Consider the following 18,613-nt stretch of genomic DNA (forward strand, 5'->3'; position numbering starts at 1 on the left):
CGTGATCTCCGCTTATAACAAAAAAAAAACAGCTTGAGGGGCTAGTTGGTGCTGCATAATACCCAGAAATGAGGAGCAACAAACACAAACACATGCGAAGAGACAACACACGCGCACACTACCAACTGCAATATGGATCTGAACACACACTTCCTCTTCACCACTCCTTTTCTTCTACACCAAGTACATCTTCTCATCACCCTCTTCTTCTCCAAGGAGATAGTAGCACTTTCTTCCCCGCAGAACATTAACATCGTCCAAGCATAACAGTCACCAAATCTACACTCAAGTACATCTTCACACCCCTCTTCTTTGCCCAGCAGCTAATACCACAATCGCCCCAGTGTACCACCACCATAATTCAGTCACATAGCCAAATACTAACAACCAACCACCACACATGTGCAGTAAGACATGTCCATCCAAAACACGTAACTTGCGAAGTCCCTATGTCATTGGTGACGGTCATACTTGGACGATGTTTATATTCTGCGGGAAAGAAAGAGCTACTATCTCCTTGGCGAAGAACAGGGTGATGAGAAGATGTACTTGGGTGTAGAAGAAGAAGAGTGGTGAAGAGGAAGTGTGTGTTCAGATCCATATTACAGTTGGTAATGTGCGCATGTGTTGTGTCTCTTCGCATGTGTTTGTGTTTGTTACTCCACATTTCTGGGTACTTCTCTTAAAACACTGTTGTCCGAGAGACAACCATAGCGACCCCGTTCTAGCTTGTGTATGGCAGAGATCTCAGGATCACGCTCGGTGCAATGCTGCAGCACGTAACAGACGAGGAGAACCTGCACGTCACCGCCTACCTTCTGCCTGCAGAGGAAGTCCGACGACTAGCACGACTGTGTGTTTAAGACCAACGACGCACCGACTGCCGACGATACAACTTGTGACAAACCGACGAAGACTTCAAGCCGGGAAACCTTGTCTGGGTATAGACGTTGATTAGCCGCCTCGTACTGAGTGCTAAGTTTTTACGTCGATACTTTGAAACGTACAATGTCCTTTTGCAAATCAGGCAGCTTAATTATGAAGTCATTCCCGACGGCAAGACTACAACCCAGAGGCGCCGGACGCGCCCAGAAATAGTTCAGGTTGTGCGCATGAAGTCTTATTACGCGCGCTAAAGGCCCTAGGTATTTCAATTTCTCGTATTTTGTATAACAATTTGTGTTTAATTCCTAATCATCAGGGCGACGCTTTTTAAGGGGGGAATGAAGCCGCTAACCATTGAAATCTTTTTTAAGGGGGGAATGAAGCCGCTAACCATTCAAATATTGATTTGTTCTTTTTCAACAGCTACCGGCATTGTTCATATCATTGTGAATATAGCCCGCGGATCACCTTTGTATTCTTTGTTTCTTCACGCTCGTTGTCGCGAGATCATTGCCTGTGCTGTGCCAGACGATTCGCGCTTGTATTTCTACAATGCTCCCAGTTATCGTAGTGTTCGCGGGTTTATCTAGATGTTTCTACACAGCTTTTAATTTGAGCGCTGACGAGCTGCACAGCAACCTTAATCCGATTACCGACGAGCACGTTTACTGTTATGGATGAGCACATTTTTATTTTTTTCAAATCTCACGTGGCTGGTGGCCTTAGCCGATAAAGAGATTTGTATCCACCAAGCTAGCTGTTCTGAAGGCTTACGCATAATGTGCTCTGGAAATGAATTCTGGCTTCTGCATGTCCTGAATTGCTGGCTACAAAGCAGTTAGCGCCAAGGACTGAATAAAAAACTTGGTTAAATTTATGAGAGCCAATTTCAGCAGTTTTGCTTAATAAGATGTGGATATCAACATATAGACGAAACAATTAAAAGGGTTCAACGCTGCTGAACCAAATATTGAGCGAAAGCATCAGCTGCGGGTGACCGAGCGTTCTTCTTCTCTTTTTCTTCTTCCTCAGCCCAGAAATAAAGCCCCGTTTTAACCAACCCATATTAACGTGCCTTAGTCGCCTATAGGGTAACGTGAATGCCAGGGTCCTAGCAAGCTGATTCTGACATAACCTTCACACGTGGAACGAGAGACAAGTTGGGAGTTCCCGCCAGCCCGCGTGTCACGTGGCGTGTGACATCACAGCGTCACGTGGGTAAGACGTAACTGCGGCCGGGTCACGCAAACACTTGAAAGTACGAGTTGTAATGCTTTCGCAATAAAACGTTTTCTCATTGTAATGCGCTGTGTAACGTTTAGAAACACAGCCCCTTGCGGCCTATATTTTTCATCTTCCTTCTGAAAAAATCCCGGAAGCGCTTATCGGGCATCGTGATATTCATTTTGATTCAAATCGGACAAGTTCAAAAGTTTCAATGCCACCTAAAAAATACAGTATTTCAAGTTTATAACTCGCTGCCTGAATGCATATAATTGAAATGACCCATAAACAATGTAATGAAATCTTGAGTCAGGTGGAATGCTAGGCGAAGTTTGCTACACATGTTTTACGAAGAGGAAACAGGAACACATGTGTCCTGTTATCCTGCAGTGTTAGTACCGGAAACAAGTTTCGCTCTCTTTTCTCTAAAATATAGGGGAATTATATAGTTACAACAAATATCTATGGACATTTTGATTTCATTGTGAACTTGTTATGTTCGAGGGGCTATAAATGTAGCACTTGATTAGTGACATGCAACAACCATAGTCGCATTGATTTCTGTTGAAGCTTTCTGCCCCTCCATTCCGTGGTTTTTCTCTTCATGAAAACTTTACCATGTAGCCTCAAATTTTAGTCTCAGATTGAGGGCTGATGATAAGCACACTTCAAGACTCCTGAATCCTTTCTACTCGACCAAATTTCGTGTCAGATATGCGGTGGTCCGCAGACCTTTCGTCCGTAAAGGAATTCAAAAAGCGAGAATGGCGAGAAATTCTACTCGGTTACGATGCCTTGTTATATAGATTTGTTAGAGACTATTGTTGGAATCTTGGAGAGGAAGGGCAGGGTCTTCCACCTGTAAAGTCCTCAGTTTTCCTCATATTATTGACAAATTCTAGATATAGTTTCCTCAATGTTTGCTGAGAAATAATTGAAAAGTTTAAGCTTCACGCATCATGCGCTAACCTCGAATTTGTATCATGGGGTGCCTGATCGAAACCAGACTTCAGTAAAACGGTCTGCTAATTAAAGAGTCGGTTCCAGTTCGTTCCTCGTCCCTCATGATTCTTCTATTAATAACCCATTGTACGGTTGTTGCATTCACAACCCAAATGAGCTGCTTCTGTCATTTCTGCATATCCGTCCCCGTATGCAGGCTTACTTGTTTTTCAATGACCACGGGGTATAGATATTTTGCTGCAAACTGTCAGGGCTCGCCGACGCGGTTGAGCAATGTGCAGATATCGCGAGCATAAACACACATCTAGGACAGAGCAAGGACTTGCGGATCTTCGGCAGCCTATCCTGCAGCGGAGCTTTCTCTTTTGGAGTTCCGTAGGCTGTAGATGTTCTTCGGAGCTATCGCGTATTCTGATCTTCCCTAAATAGCTTCTTTCAGGCCCCAGTTTCTAATTTTGTAATGAATTTATTTATTTATGCCTCAAAGCCCCATTTAAGGGGTATTACATGAGGAAGCGGTTGTCAGATACATTATTAATGTATGGACAATACATAGGTGGATGGGTCGGAATGAAGCACGATGGTGTTTGGCATGTCATTCCAGTCCCTTGGGGTGCGAAAAGAAAAGATGACAGATGCGCAGATGTTCGGGCAGGAGTAGGGTAAACGGTGTTTTCATGGTGCGTGCGGCTTGAGGTATAGTGTACAGGGTTGATGACAGACTTGCGCGAGGGGTGTTGGCAAAACGTGTGAAAAAGGCAAAGTTTAGCAATTTTGCGTCTGTTTAGGGGTCATTGCTATTAACATTAGGGCGGTAAATAACGCAGTCATCTGCTAACATCTGGACGTTAGAACGTATGTGTAGCTGGGAAGCCATTAATATTAAAACGAAAAAGCAGAGGCCCCGGGAGGGTGCCCTGGGGAACTCCAGACATAAAGGATGTACGTGAAGATGAATATTTATTAGCTAGAACAAATTGCTGCCGGTTAGTTAGGAAGTTTCGAATCCATTCTGTAAGAAAGGAATTACGGTTCAGTCGGAAAACGTTTAGAGAAAACCGCATATGGGGATCTTTGTCGAATGCCTTTTTTAAAATATAGGAACAAGACGTCAACAGGAAAGTTAAGAATATTGTTAGAGCTTAGGTCGTTAGCGAGCTATGCTGATAGTCGCCGGATAAACCTTTGCTTAAACCGTGTTGACTGGGGTGAAAAAAGTTGACTGATACAAGCAAATTCATAATAGGAGAAAGGAGGAATGTTCCATCCACTTTAAAGGAATGCTAGAGATTAATATGGGTCGGTATTTATGACATGAAGATGAAGAACCCTTTTTTGAAGTGTCTATACTTTTCCTGCATTCCAGTCATGCGGTAAAGCACCTGATGAAAGAAATTGTTGAAATATATGTCACAGCATGACACTAGTAGTATGCTTCGTGTTTTCCAAAACCTTGCATTGATGTCAGTATCGGCTGATGACGTTAGTTTTAAAGAGCCGATAAATTTTCAGGTAGCAGGCATTGGCGAAAAATCAAAGAAGGGGAAACAAGGGAGATCACATTAAGGTTCGTGGAAGAAGACAAAGCTGAAGGTTAAGTCTCTTTCAGAACTTCCGCTCCGTCACACTCAGCGACAGGGTTATTATCTTCATCGCAAAGTGTAATGGGTATTGTTCTAGTCGAAATTGATGTGTTTCCAGACTTGACGGGGGATTGTGCGAAGCATATAATAGGCAATGTATATGAGTAAAATGAATGCTTGGTTTGGAAAACTTTAGATGTGTAAGATTTCTGGCCGCCGTGGGATTTTTGCCTTAGTTGAGATTGTTCGTGCGGCGGACCGAAAAATAATTTTTTTCTTGTTGTTGAGACGCATCAATGCTTTAGTAAATCGTAGTGAAGTAAGGCGCTCGGTTAGTGTAACTGTGGGAATGTATCTTGAAATAAGTGCTTGCATTTTGTTTTTAAAGAGTGACCAGTTAGTTTCGGGAGCGCGCTGTTCGAAGTCGGTTATAAAACTGGTACAAAAGATTCTGAGTTCTTTGTAATTGCTGTAAAACAGGTATTCGGCTCTGTTATTTTCATCGCCCGATGCTGAAGAGAATGACGACCATCATGTTCAACGCCTGACGGTCAGGAAAGACAACGACGACGACGCTCGCTCCGATACTCGTTCGTGTGCTGACACAAGTTCTACGACTGATCGCCGAATGTTCCCTTGACTGCAAACGGCGAAGCACCCTGTGCAAGGTCTTCTATTAAGATTGGTGGAGGTGACAGCAATCCCCTCAATCTGGAGCTTTGCAGATGAGCGTTGTCTACCACTTCCGCGATGTCTGAGACCACAAACCAACCGCCAACCCCATCGCCAGTCATCTGCTCCTGTGCAGCCCGTCAGCGTGACCGAGCTAGCTTCAGCGGTACCGATGACAGGGACATGGAAGACTGGTTGGCGTCGTATGAATGCGTTAGTGCGTACAGCAAGTGGGACAACACCGTGAAGCTCACAAATGTCATCTTTTATTTGAGCGACGTTGCCAATCTAACGTTTCGCAACCATAAGAGGGACATCGCTACCTGGACGGCTCTCAAGACTAGCCTGACCGAAGTTTTTGGCCGTACCTCCATACGTAAGCTTCGCGCTGAACAACGTTTGCAAATTCTGGCACAACAAACCGGCGAAAACTTCATCAGTTTCATAGAAGATGTCATCGACCTCTGTAAACGCGTTAACCCTACCACGAGCGACGCCCATACGATCGGGCACAATATGCAAGGCATTGACAATGACGCTTTCCAGATGCTCGTCGCCAAAAGCCACGAAGTGTGCCCGATGTTATCAGCTTCTACCAAAGCTTCATTGTGCTGCGCAAACGGCGCATTTCCACACGATGTGCTGATCTTCAGCAGGCCATCCTTCCAGCTTGGGTCTCTCCGAGGACGCTGCTCTGGACGAATAATCGCTCATTCAGCACATTCAACGGTTTGTTCGTGAGGAAGTCGCACGCCAGCTTTCCTTGTCGATCTGCCCGCCGGCGTCTGCGCCGCCGCTTTCTGGCACTATTCAGGGTGTCATGCAAGAGCAGATCACTGATATTCTGCCATCACCTCATCAGCAGCCCCTGGTGACGGCTCCTCTCACGTACGCTGATGTTTTAGTGCGGCCGCGGCCCTCCCCTGTCGCCCCTTTGTACAGCCCGCCTCCCCTCTTATACGAGCCTCAGAGACCTCAGCAAACTCAGCAACCCCGCTTGTCGTCCGGTTCTCCGCCATCGATCACAGCCATAGCCTTCCAACCCCTGGCGCACGCAAGACAACTAATCTATTTGCTACGTCTGTGGAGTCGCCGGCCATGTGGCTCGTTTGTACCACAATCGTGGCCCTCGTCCCTACGACTATACACGTTGGCCGACGTGCAATATTCCTCCGTCCCCTCGCCCGTGTTCCCTCAGCCTCCTCCGCAGTCGTCATGTTACGATCGCCGCTCCCACCGATCGCCTTCTGCTGGCTGTCGTTCCCGTTCTTCGATGCTCCTCCTCCAATCAGCCGTTCACACAGAAATCTACCGGCCGCAGTCCCGAAGGCAAGAACTGCGCCTTCAGGGGCTACCTCAATACCTGTTTCCGTACCAGCCAACATAATTACCGTATTCATTGAGGGAGTTCCTGTCGATGCACTTGTAGACACCAGCGCAGCAGTTTCAGTTCTGATTTGAGTGATGACGCCGCTTCCTGCCGCTTCTCTTCGTACCGCCAGCGCTCAAGACATTTGACCATTAACCGCCTGCAACACCCGCTGGTCATCAACGACCTTCAATACACAATAGATTTCATCGTCTTTGTCCGCTTATCACACGACATCATCCTTGGTTGGGACTTCCTCTCTATTCATGACCCCATAATAGACTGCGCCCGTGCTCAACTTGAGTCATCACCCCTCAGTGACACTTCTTTCGATTTATCCGGTACTGGAGCCGCTACCGTGCACGCCGCAGAGGACACCGACGTTCCGCCTTTCTCCTCAGTGCTTGTGCCTCTTTATTGTGCCGCTCTTTGCGATGCCCCTGCTATCTTCACACCCTAGTTACGATGCGCTGACCGAAAATCCGTTTTGCGGCCTCATGCTGTGCTTAACAATGTTTCGTAGCTCAAGTGCAATTTTTGTTTGTAAAACATGCACCGGGCCTACCACTTTGCTCCATGACCATCTCTGGGTAGCGTTGCTTTGCGCGATTTCACTGCCACCTATCCCTTCGTCGATACCACCGCCGGCCTTCGCATCAGTGCCATAACGCCTCTTCCTGTCGCCACTCCATCTTCCCTCGAAGTTTTTCACCGGTCCATCGACGCTGACCTGACGCCTTTACAACGAGCCCAGCTTGTTATCGTCCTACAACGTTTCGCGGCTTCGTTCGCCTCCCAGCAACCTTCGTTGGGACGCAAAACTACCGTTACTCCCCGTATTTATACCAGCACCCATGCCCCTTTGCGCCAGCGTCCGTACCGGGTCTCAGCCGCTGAGCACGGCATTGACGAACAGGTCACCGACATGCTCCAGCGCAACGTTATCCAAATGTCGTACAGCCGCTAGGCGTCTCCGGTCGTCCTGGTAAAAAAAAAGACGGTTCCATCCGATTCTGTATAGACTACTGTCGACAAAACAAGTTCACACGCAAGGACGTTTACCCTCTCCCTCTTATCGAGGACGCCCTTGACTGCCTGCAGGGAGCTGAGTTGTTTTCTTCAATACACCTGCGCTCCTATCGGCAGGTGCCGATAGGAGCGGCCGATTGCCAGAAACCGCTTTCGTCACACCCGATGGGCTCTATGAGTTAAATGTCATGCTATTCGGACTGTGCAATGCCCCTCCACATTCGAACGCATGATGGACAACCTACCCAGAGGGCTCAAATGGCGCATTTGCCTTTGTTATCTGACGACATTGTCATCTTTTCCCATAATTTTTCATCTCAACTCCTGCGCCTTGAGACAGTTCTGCGATGCCTGACCTACGCTGACTTCTAAATTTAATGGAGAGCCGTTTCGGAGCACGGCAGCTAACCATTCTCAGACATGTCTCCAAGAATGGCGTTCTTCCCGATAAAGCAAAATTGCGCGCTGTGGCGGAATTTCCCAAGCCCACTATTGTGAAAGAACTCCACAGCTTCGTCACCCTCTGCTCTTACCTCTGCCGCTTCGTTCGCAATTTCGGCACAATCGTCGACCCTCTCACCAAGCTTCTGTCCAGCCACGATCCTTCAGCCTGTTCTCCACAGTGTGATGATGCCTTCGCGACGCTCCGTCACCTTCTGACGACTCTGTCCATCCTGCGTCATTTCGACCCTTCTTATCAAGGAAATCCCCAATGATGCCAGCGGCGTCGGCCTCGGCGCAGTACTCGCTTAGCGGAAGTCTGGCTTTAAAGAGTACGTTGTTGCTTACGCCAGCCGGGCACTGAAAAAGCTGAAGCAAACTATTCCATCACCGAGAAAGAGTGTCTCGATATCCTCTGAGGAATAGCAAACTTTCGCCCCTACTTGTATGACCGTTCGTTTGACGTCGTCACCGATCATCACTGCCCCTGTTGGCTGTCCTCTTCGAACGATCCTTCTTGTCGACTGGCCCGTTGGGCTCTGAGGCTCTAAGAATACGACAATAACGTCATCTATCGCTCTGGCCGTAAAAGAAAGCTGATGCTCTCTCTCACATCTCCTTTGCCGTTTGAAGCCACTCCTGCTATATCCATCCTACATCTCACCGACATGCCCACCAATATGACTTCCGAGCAACGCAAAGACGCATGGATCGCTTCACTCCTGGATTTTTTATCTGGCTGCGTGTCAGGACCCTCTTGCCGCGCTCTACGTCGCCACTCTCACCATTTCGCCATCAGAGATGAGCTCCTTTACCGTAGGAATTACCTTCCTGATGGTAGAAAGTGGCTGTTTGTTATTCCGACCCATCTGCGCTCTGTGATTTGCTACCATTACCACGACAATTCCCAGTGTGCCGACGGCGGCACACCTGCGTCAGTGGTACTACTGGCGTGAGCTGTACCGTTATGTTCGTCGGATCGTCCAATCCTGCCAAGAGCGTCAGCGCCGAAAACACCCACAACCCCAGCCCACCGCTCCTCTGAAGCCGCTGACCTGCCTAGCTCAGTCCTTTGAGCACATCGGAATCAACCTGTATGGCCCACTTCCTAGCGCATCAATTGATCATCTCACACGCTACGCCGCAACGGCGCCTTTGCCAACTGCTACAGCCCAATACATTGTCTCCTTCATTCTCCATCATATCATTCTTCGCCACGGAGCTCCTAAAGTTCTGCTGAGCGACAGAGGTCCCGCCTTCCTTTTGGAAGTTGTCGAATCTGTTTTTAGAGAAAACAAATAATTCGTTTTACACTTGCCGGTCAGTTTCAAGTGGCACCAATGCGCGTTTTCACACAATAATTCATTACCCTTCCCACCCCTTTCTCCCTCCAACTGTCCAGCTGCACCCGCCAAGCGCTGAGCCTGGTGCGGACCGCACCCCCTGCACCCCACTCGCGACGCCACTGGTTTTGAACATGGCACTCGTCATGACACGGCACTCATGGTCAGACACCAGTGCTTTATATAGCAGCGCACGCCTCAGAACAAGCATGACCGAACGAATTCACGCAGAGGTTCCCCGCTTGTACGAGTGAGCTTCTCACGACTGCCTCTGCTCGACCACTATTTTGATGCTTGCCTAAAGTGAAAACCTCAATCAAAAGCAATAACTACTGTATGTAGCAGTACGACGGTATCGTGTTCTGCGATGGAGTGTAAGAGGCGAAGCATCTTGCGGTGCCAGAGCTCAACGTCAAAGTTTTTTTCTCGCTTTAAAGATACAGTATGACAGACAATTAACTTTTATTAGGTCCATTACACCGCCACACCGAGCACGAGCTCGCCAGAGGCGGGCAAGTGCCACACAAAACAAGCTCTAGGTGCATTTGCAGTTAGCGGTGCTTAACAGCACTAATAATGGCAGGAGCAAACAGCTCACGCTGCGTACACAGGTGTAGTGCAAACTAAGCGCTCTTGTGATGCGGCTGTGGAACTAGTAAAACAGGCTTACTTCCGAGGGTGACGTCGAAAGCGGGGTAGTAGCCTTCAACATCTCCGTTTTCACTGATCCAAAACGCTTGCACGCCCATTGTTGGAGTGAAATCCTATTCCTTTTTCGGTGACTACCCTTTCACAAGATTTATAGGCAAAATTACCTCGTATGTGTCTTCATATTTAATACATGCTAGCACCTTGCACACCATGGTGAACGTGGCTGTAGTGAACTAGCGTGGCTTAATATTAGGTTATGGCTCTGTCTGCTAATGACTCGACTTCGTTTTCGTGGCCGAAAACGTTCGTTGTTTTGGTTCCCTGTTTTTAATTGTAAAGCAAAACATCTGCTGAATACACACAGAGCTACTCGAATAAGAAATAATATAACAAATAATAACACAATTAGATAACCGAGTGCTAATATGCAATCAAATTTTTTGTCATGTACGAAATGCGCTCGCGGCCAGTGCTCTGTTGTACTTTCGACTACTAAGCTTCAGGACGCACAAAAGCCGTGATCCGCGAAATCATTTGCAATCACTCCATCCAACGCCGTGCAGCTTTTCCTTGGCTGAGGTTTGCTGACGTTCACAATGGCTGCATCTGTTCCCACGAAACGGCGCAAGGAATACCTGGAACCAGATGCGTACTTTGATGTGCCGAGCACAACTTTGTACATGAGGGCTAATGGGCCATTATACAACCATCGCTTTAACTACGAACACTCGAGGCGTCTCCAGCAGTCATCCTAGTGCCGCACCTGCTGAAAGTATTGCGCTTGACAAAGCAAACGATTTAGCGAATGAGACGGAGCCGAGTAATGTAGTGCGTCTGTAAACGGAGCCACAGACGTTCCACCCATCAAAGGCACTACGCTAGACAAGAGCAGCGACGTAACGACAGACGTAGAGCCTTCTATCTACGACTCCCAAGGCGAGTTGCAGTCAAACCTCAATGCTTTCACTGACGACAGTTTTGACGCGAGTGATGACATTAGTATATACAATAAGTCTCAGTGAAGACTCTCAGAGTTCGCACGATTACATTTTTGGGCTGCCATTATTCTTTGAGTAGTTTAGCAATGAAACGTTGCCTAATTCTGGAGTCACAAATATGAGCGGAATAGCAGCTGTTATTACATTTTCAGTATGTCATGGACTAACATGAACTGCACTAGGCGACTTCACAAGGCTCATCAATTTTCTTTTCGGACGTATTGTGCTGCCCCAAAGCACAAATGCTTATCGGAAAATTTGGTGCAAAGAAACGCATTACACTGTGCGGTACCATCATTTCTCTGAAACGTGCAGGGACCCATTAAATGAGGATGGGGATTCAGCACAGTGTTCGATAGCATGTAGACTAGTGCCTTACAGGCATTTTAAGACTGTGGTCATTTTTTATTATTCCTAATTTGCATAAGCAACTGAGCTTTGCAATTGAAAGCACAAAACATCAACTTTATGCAAACCTGACAAAACTTCAAGAGCCGAGCTCCAGTATTTGTGATATAACAAGTGGTGAGCGCTACGATAAAATGAAAAAATTGAGAAGACTCTCAAGAGATGATGTCAACCTAATAATAAATACTGATGGCAGTCCAATTTGGAAGTCCTCAAAAAACCTTAATATGGCCCTTATAGTTCATTATAAATGAACTGCCACCACACTTGCTGTTAAAACATTTGGTATTTGCTTGGCCCTGGTTCGGCAAGACCCATCCGAACATGTAGCTCTTTTTTGGAAGAGTTTGTTACTGAAATCAATGAAACTGGACGGGTGAAGTGGACATATGAGTCGACAACGCACTACTTGCAGCCACTTGTGTTGTGCCGCTCAGCTGATGCACCAGCAAGGGCAGCACTGCTCAATATGGTCCCCTTCAATGAATACTTCGGATGCCCATGGTGCTACATACGAAGAGAACATGTTGAAGGTGAGAGCTACTTCATGGTTCTTGCTGGCTTCACAGTAGTTTGGCAACTGCACAATGGTTATTGAAAATCAGCAGATCCAAATTGTAAAAAAGCAGAGTTTTTCTTTCTTTCTTTCTTTATTCAACACTGTGAACCTTGTACAGGTCCAAGCAGGGTGGTAACATGACAAAAAAACAATAATAACAAAAGTAATAAAAATCAAAGTGTGGAGAAAGGCAATAATGAATCATTCAAGTCGGTTACTATGAGAGGAAAAAAAATGAAAACTTGAATATATCAGTTCGTGCGAAATACGCAGATGCACATGTAGAAGCAACCTAATGTATAACCTTTTTGCCTGAAGGAAGCATGCGGTACATAATGAACAGCTAGAGGCCAGAACCACACGCCTGGTGAAAAAGGGCATGAAGCTTGCTGTGAATTACGAAGATGTGAGCAATGAATTTAAAGGGCACTCTGCACTCATCAATTTGAAAGGTAATGGCATTCTTCTCCTTTCTTCTTGCTAAAATTTCACTTTGGTTTGCTTTAGTTGGCACGGACTGATATATGTGGTAGGATATGTCTGAGGTGTGACTCTCTGTGTCAGGAGAAGTGGGAAATGAGGATAATGGGCGTGAGTATGTTAAAATAACTGCGTAATCATATTCATTTATTTACAGCATTATCAAATTTATCAAAATGCAATTAAATTAGGTGACAAGAACTAATGTGTAAGTCACGTATTCTTGCCTATTGGCTTGACGGATAACACTTCACTTCATGTCCGTGGTTATTGTATGCTTTTCTGCTTGGTCTAGGGGTGATTAAGATTGCAGACAGCCAAGCTAAGTTTATGCCTAAGCCGCACACATTCTGATGTTAACTGATATGCACTGATAAGAATCAACCAGCAAAAATATTACGGAATCGGTCCAAACCAAACAATGTCACTTTTTGGTATAATAACTCTAGCCTAGGGCTCATCGTTGATACCAAAATCCTTCCACATTCTTCCTTCCCTTCAGAGTACACAAATAAAGCAGCAGGCACTAAAAAAGTACCCAAAGAGGGGAGGGGAAATGCCAAATTGCACTCACGAGCATCTCCCTTGCAGTAGCAATGCAGCATTTGCGGAAACCTAACTTGGCTTCTCCACAAAGCTTTATTTCGAAGAAAATGAATTAGTTACCAAAAACATTCCAGCATTCTTAATGGAAGCAGTAGTAGGTGGCCTGCTTTGGTTCCTGTCCTGTGAGGAGTGGACAGTTCGGTGAGTTTTGGTACCAGGGTGTGAAGGGGCACATTTGTTTATCAGAAACTTTCAAAAATGTTTTGTGCGGTGTAAGACCACATATCTGTGGTGCAAAGGCCATTTCTATCGATTTCCTGCCTAACATATGCTGGAAGCCATACTGCAGTCAAGTGGGCGTATTACCGAGTTTATGCAGAAGGGGAACCTATCTGTTTATTATTGTGTGCCTTTTTGCTTCTATGATCTTGTGTGCTTTGGGAATTTCTTTTTTACTGTTAATCACTATATTTTGCATTTTACATCATGCAACCAGCCGTAAAAAAACAATAACTTCAAAAAAGTACATAAATGCCGAAATACACCTACCAAAGTTTTGAAAACTAAGCACTGGAAAATGCACGGCTTATTTACGCATGGCCTAGACGTACACAAGCCTGTGCCGGTTTTGTACTCAATAAGCACAAGGACTTAGCCTGCATACTTTAATAATGCGCTCCTCTCTTTCTTCCTTTAATACATATGAATTAAATGCATATGAATTTCTTCACCAAGCTATGATAATACTTTATTGGAAAAGCATAAATCTAGACTGCTATGCTCCTTATTTAGCCATTGTTATTATGTCTACAGAATCAGCAATGTGTTCATTTTGTTTATTTATTAGAAGTGATTTATAGGATCCCCTTGCCTCAATTCATCCTCCTCCAGTAGAATGTATATCTGCATTGGTGCTTTACATCAAAAATTTAGTCGTTTCTGTAGTTTAGTTTAGCTCATGTTGATGTATTTTCTCCACTAATATTACACTATTTTATTTCAGCTCTTCACCTTGGCAATAGGTTCAGTGCAGAATATAAGCACTGTGTTCTGCTAGGGGTTATAAGACAAGTTACTGAGACAATGTTTCAACATTGAATTTAGGTCAACGCATCTATGTCATTAAAGCAATCCTGACAATTCAATTCACCTATGATTTAGCTTGTGATATGGGGCTCTGGAACGCACGTTTTTGTGTTTGTGCATTTGGATAAAAGTGGTTCATGAGCCATTTACTAGTTCGTCACCTTGTCCAACACACACATTCTATGGTAAAGTGGAAGCTGTCATTGCTGCATGAGCACATTTCACAATCTGTGCTCTTTGCTTTACTGAATATAGAAAAGTTGAAGGCTCAGGTGGCGATGAAAGTACATAGTGTACAAAATGGGATTACATAGTTTGATGCAGCTTTCTGGCTTTGACTTCTAGGCAGCTTTCTAGAGGTCATGTTTTGCAAAACCATTACAACATAAAGTGATGGCAGCACATTTCATTTTCAACGGACACTACCCAAGGTCTAGCAAAGATTCTGGCGCTATTGGGTAAGGAGACATACTGTACAGTGATCAGAATTTTATTTTTATGAGTGGAAGCCAGTTGCCATTGTATGACAACTCAATAAATATCTATATGTCTACTTAGAAGAGGTAGTAGCCACAGATGTGGCAAAAACTAGAAGAATAAGATTGCGATAAAGCATATTTTGCAAGTACTCGCATATTATGTCTATTCCTCACTGTTATTGCTCGAACTGAATGTATATAGAGGTTGCATCATACCTGAACTTTTCTTTTAACTGGGCTGAAACATGGAGGCTAACAAAAAGGGTTCTACGTTAGTTTAAGACAACGCAAACAGCTATGTAAAGAGAAATGGTTGTAATGTCACGAGGTAGGAAACGTACAGAGTGTGCCAAAGAAAAAACTTGAGTTAATGATGTTCTAGTGGATTAGAGATAGCTGGCTTGGGCATGGTGCGGACATGTAATACAAAAGAATAACATAACCCATGGTCGTTGAGGGAGACAATTTGGATTTCAAGAGAAGATAAGCGTAGCAGGGGCAGAATTTTTTTTTTTTTTTGGGGGGGGGGGTGAGGTTAACAGCTCTGCAAGGGTTGAATGGATACAGCTAGCACAGGAGTGGGACAATTGATAGAATTTTGAACAGAAGTATAAGGAGAAGAGGAAAAAATATGCTAAACCTGATAATGATAATGACATGCACAAATATTTGTGCTGCTTGTAGAAATATGCTGTTTGTATTCAATTGTTCTCACTCATCAGCGATGTTTATTATTCTAGTGTATTCTGAACTGCGGTCCTTCTCTCTCTACTCACAACTAAAGCATGCAATTTTTTTTCACAGCTTCTTCCTCTTTACTTCAAAGAGTCAAATCACGGCTTTTGGTCATCAATCTTCCACCCTGTGTTACGAGACTGCCTCGTTCCAAAAAGATCGGCCACACTGGAAGGCATCGGAGTGGAGGCAGTGGATATGTTCCATTCTCTGCCTTTCTTACATGGTATCCTGCAACCAGACTACTGGATACACATCTCCAAACTGTCAGAAGCCCTGTACATCCTTTAGCGAGAAGAAATTGTCTAACTGATATTACAAAAGCAGGTAACATATCACAGGCGTTGTCATTGCTTATAGCATAGCTGTCATGTATCTAAGGTAAGCATGCAAATGAACATTTTAACTTGTTTATAATGTAATAGAAATGTAGGAAAATATTGTGTTGAAATACATTTCGAAATGAAGATGGTCGCTCTGCAGAGTGTATTTGGACTGACTGATGTCGTGAACTTGGCTAGTAAACAACTTAAAATGCGCAACTTTGTTGCGGCAAGACAATGCAAAAGCGAATCCTGCCCTCTTTCGACACTTTTGCATCTCTTTCATAGTATGTTTCACATGCTGTGACCTAATAGTGCCTCTCACTTCAAGTGCAGCCCTATTCTTGGGCAGTGTTTTTTGCCGTTGACTATGATACTCCTGAAACAACCATTTCTGGACTTATAATTGTAGCAGTGTAAATTAGATTATTATTATGCTAAAGAAAATTGTCATATGTCTTTTCTGAAACGGACACATTATATGTTTTAGATTACGGATCAGAGCTGTTTATTTTCAATGAACCTCAATACAGAAGCTTAAGCAAAAATGTTGGTTCGTGCATTGACAGTGCCTCTGCTGAATGAGCTGACATTGTTTTTTTTTAGCTTCCCTCTTAAGTAACAATATTTATTCTCTTTATATTCAGAGCTACTTCTGGAGACTTTCATCGTTCAGTGCCAGAGTTTGTATAGTGGGGCCAGAATGACATTTAATGTTAATGTGCTTCTTCATTTGGTCAACTCTGTTCTGTAACTTTGACCATTATGGGCGCATTCTGCTTTTGTGTTGAAAGTGGAAATGGAAGCGTAGTTCGACAGCTGTCTGCTGCTAAAGGCGTCCATCAGCAAATATTCGAAATAATTGTCATGCACTAACAACAGAAGGTGAGGAACAACAGCTGTTACATCTCCAGGAGGAAGAGTTGTGTATGAAAAGCTTTGGCTATCCCCTTTTGAAAAATGCTACACATGTAGGCAATTTGTGCCTTTTAGGTAAGGGAGAAGATGTTGCCCTCATTACTGAAGAGCAGGATGCTCTAGAAAGTCGCTTAGGTGTCATTGCGTCGACAGCACTTTAGTATCACGCTTCATACTGGCAAAGCAAATTTTTCACAGCACCGCATACAGCGATCATCCCGCTCTGATACAACATTAACCAAAACTTGCGGACGCTCATATGAGCGTATTGCAATAATATTGCTACTGAAAGAGGTCAAAACTTCTGTCTTTATTGGCAGACCTATAATAATTGCAGACACAGATGTCATACCATCGCACATCAAAGAATGCTCTGTCTCATTTGACAGGGCACTTAATGTGATACTCCCAGATGAAGTAGCTGACTGTTGCTTATTCATTGAATTTTCGGAGGAAGAAAAGACATTTATTTGTGGACTTCCCAATCAGATAGAAAGGGACTAAAGCCGGCAACAAACAACTAAGCCTGCGATCTGACTCTTATGTGGTTAGAAAGCCTCAATAATTATATTATTGATGCTTTCGTGAACACTGATTCTTTTGTAGTGTCGCAGTTTTTCAATCATTACCATGACAGGCCCAAGTGCGGGCTTCTCGAATCCCATGTGTATCCCTACTTACCTGGTAATTGAAATCTTGCTTCGCGAGGTCGCCAAACTCGTTGAATGCAACACTTCACTGGTCAGGTGCTGAGATGCAGACAGACTGCTGCTCGCTCGATCTCTCCGCCCGGGTAGTCAATTCTCAATGATTGTATTCATGCTCAAAATGCATCACCCACATTGCCTTATGAGCGCCTCTTTGGAAATCCAGAAAGAGCTGATCAGCTGTGAAACACAACTCAGCTGACCACTGCAATGACGTACATAGCTAGCTTAATGATTACATATTAGTTTGCTACATTATGTTGACAAAGTCACAATCAACATAAGTTCTATAACTGCAAACTGATTTGTTGATATCTCCTGTTGCGGCATGATGCATCGTTTTATCATGCCTGTAAAGATGCGCGCCACAACCAGCAACGCGTCGCACAAATCACCGCCATCATCGCGACTTGTATACTTTTTTTTTTGTGCCGGCGGGAGCTGACTCGAGGGGAAAAGAAGGAGCGTCATTTCCAATCGCCAATATCCTTCAGTGACATGCAGTAAAGATAGCTTAACATTTTTTTGCGTTGGGTGCTGATTTTTTGGATACCTATTGCTCATGCGAGTTTTAATTCCATTAATTCCGTTTTAATTCCGCATCTTCCAATCTGCCCTATACATATAATGAAAGGGAAAAGAAGGACTGCAGATAAGTTGAGAAATAAACGCCCACAAGTTATACCTTATATTCATAGAGTGGCGCACTGCCTGAAAAAGGTGTCAGGTAGGCATGAGGTGCCAGTTGTGTTTTCTGCGCCAAAAAAACTGGGTAGGTTGTGTGCATTAATAGGGAGGACAAAGAAAGCACAATGCGATAAGAAGCTTGTAAAGAGTTTTATTGGACGTGTGGTGGGAGTGATTTACGGGATTCCACTGACATGCGGTAAAGTATATATAGGGCATACTGGAAGATGTATAAATGATAGAATAAGGCAATATGAGAAGTCCATAGAAAATGGGAAGGGGTCAAATTTACTCCTGCACTGTCAGATGTTCAAGTGTGAGCCATTGTTTAGTAGGCTTAATATTTTAGGGAAGAGTCGGGATAAGATGGCGCGAAATTTTGGAGGTGTTCTGGATACAAATGAAAGAATACATATGTGTTAGTGAAGCCTCGCTGAGTTTACGTAGGAAAGATTTTACTTTTATTGAGGAATCTTCTTGTGTAATACACCTTTTATGTATTGTGGACATCTTTTTTATTGATCCTC

Source organism: Amblyomma maculatum, chromosome 11 (genome assembly GCF_055883805.1).
Source record: "Amblyomma maculatum isolate TAMU_Amacu chromosome 11, ASM5588380v1, whole genome shotgun sequence".
Lineage (NCBI taxonomy): Eukaryota > Metazoa > Arthropoda > Arachnida > Ixodida > Ixodidae > Amblyomma > Amblyomma maculatum.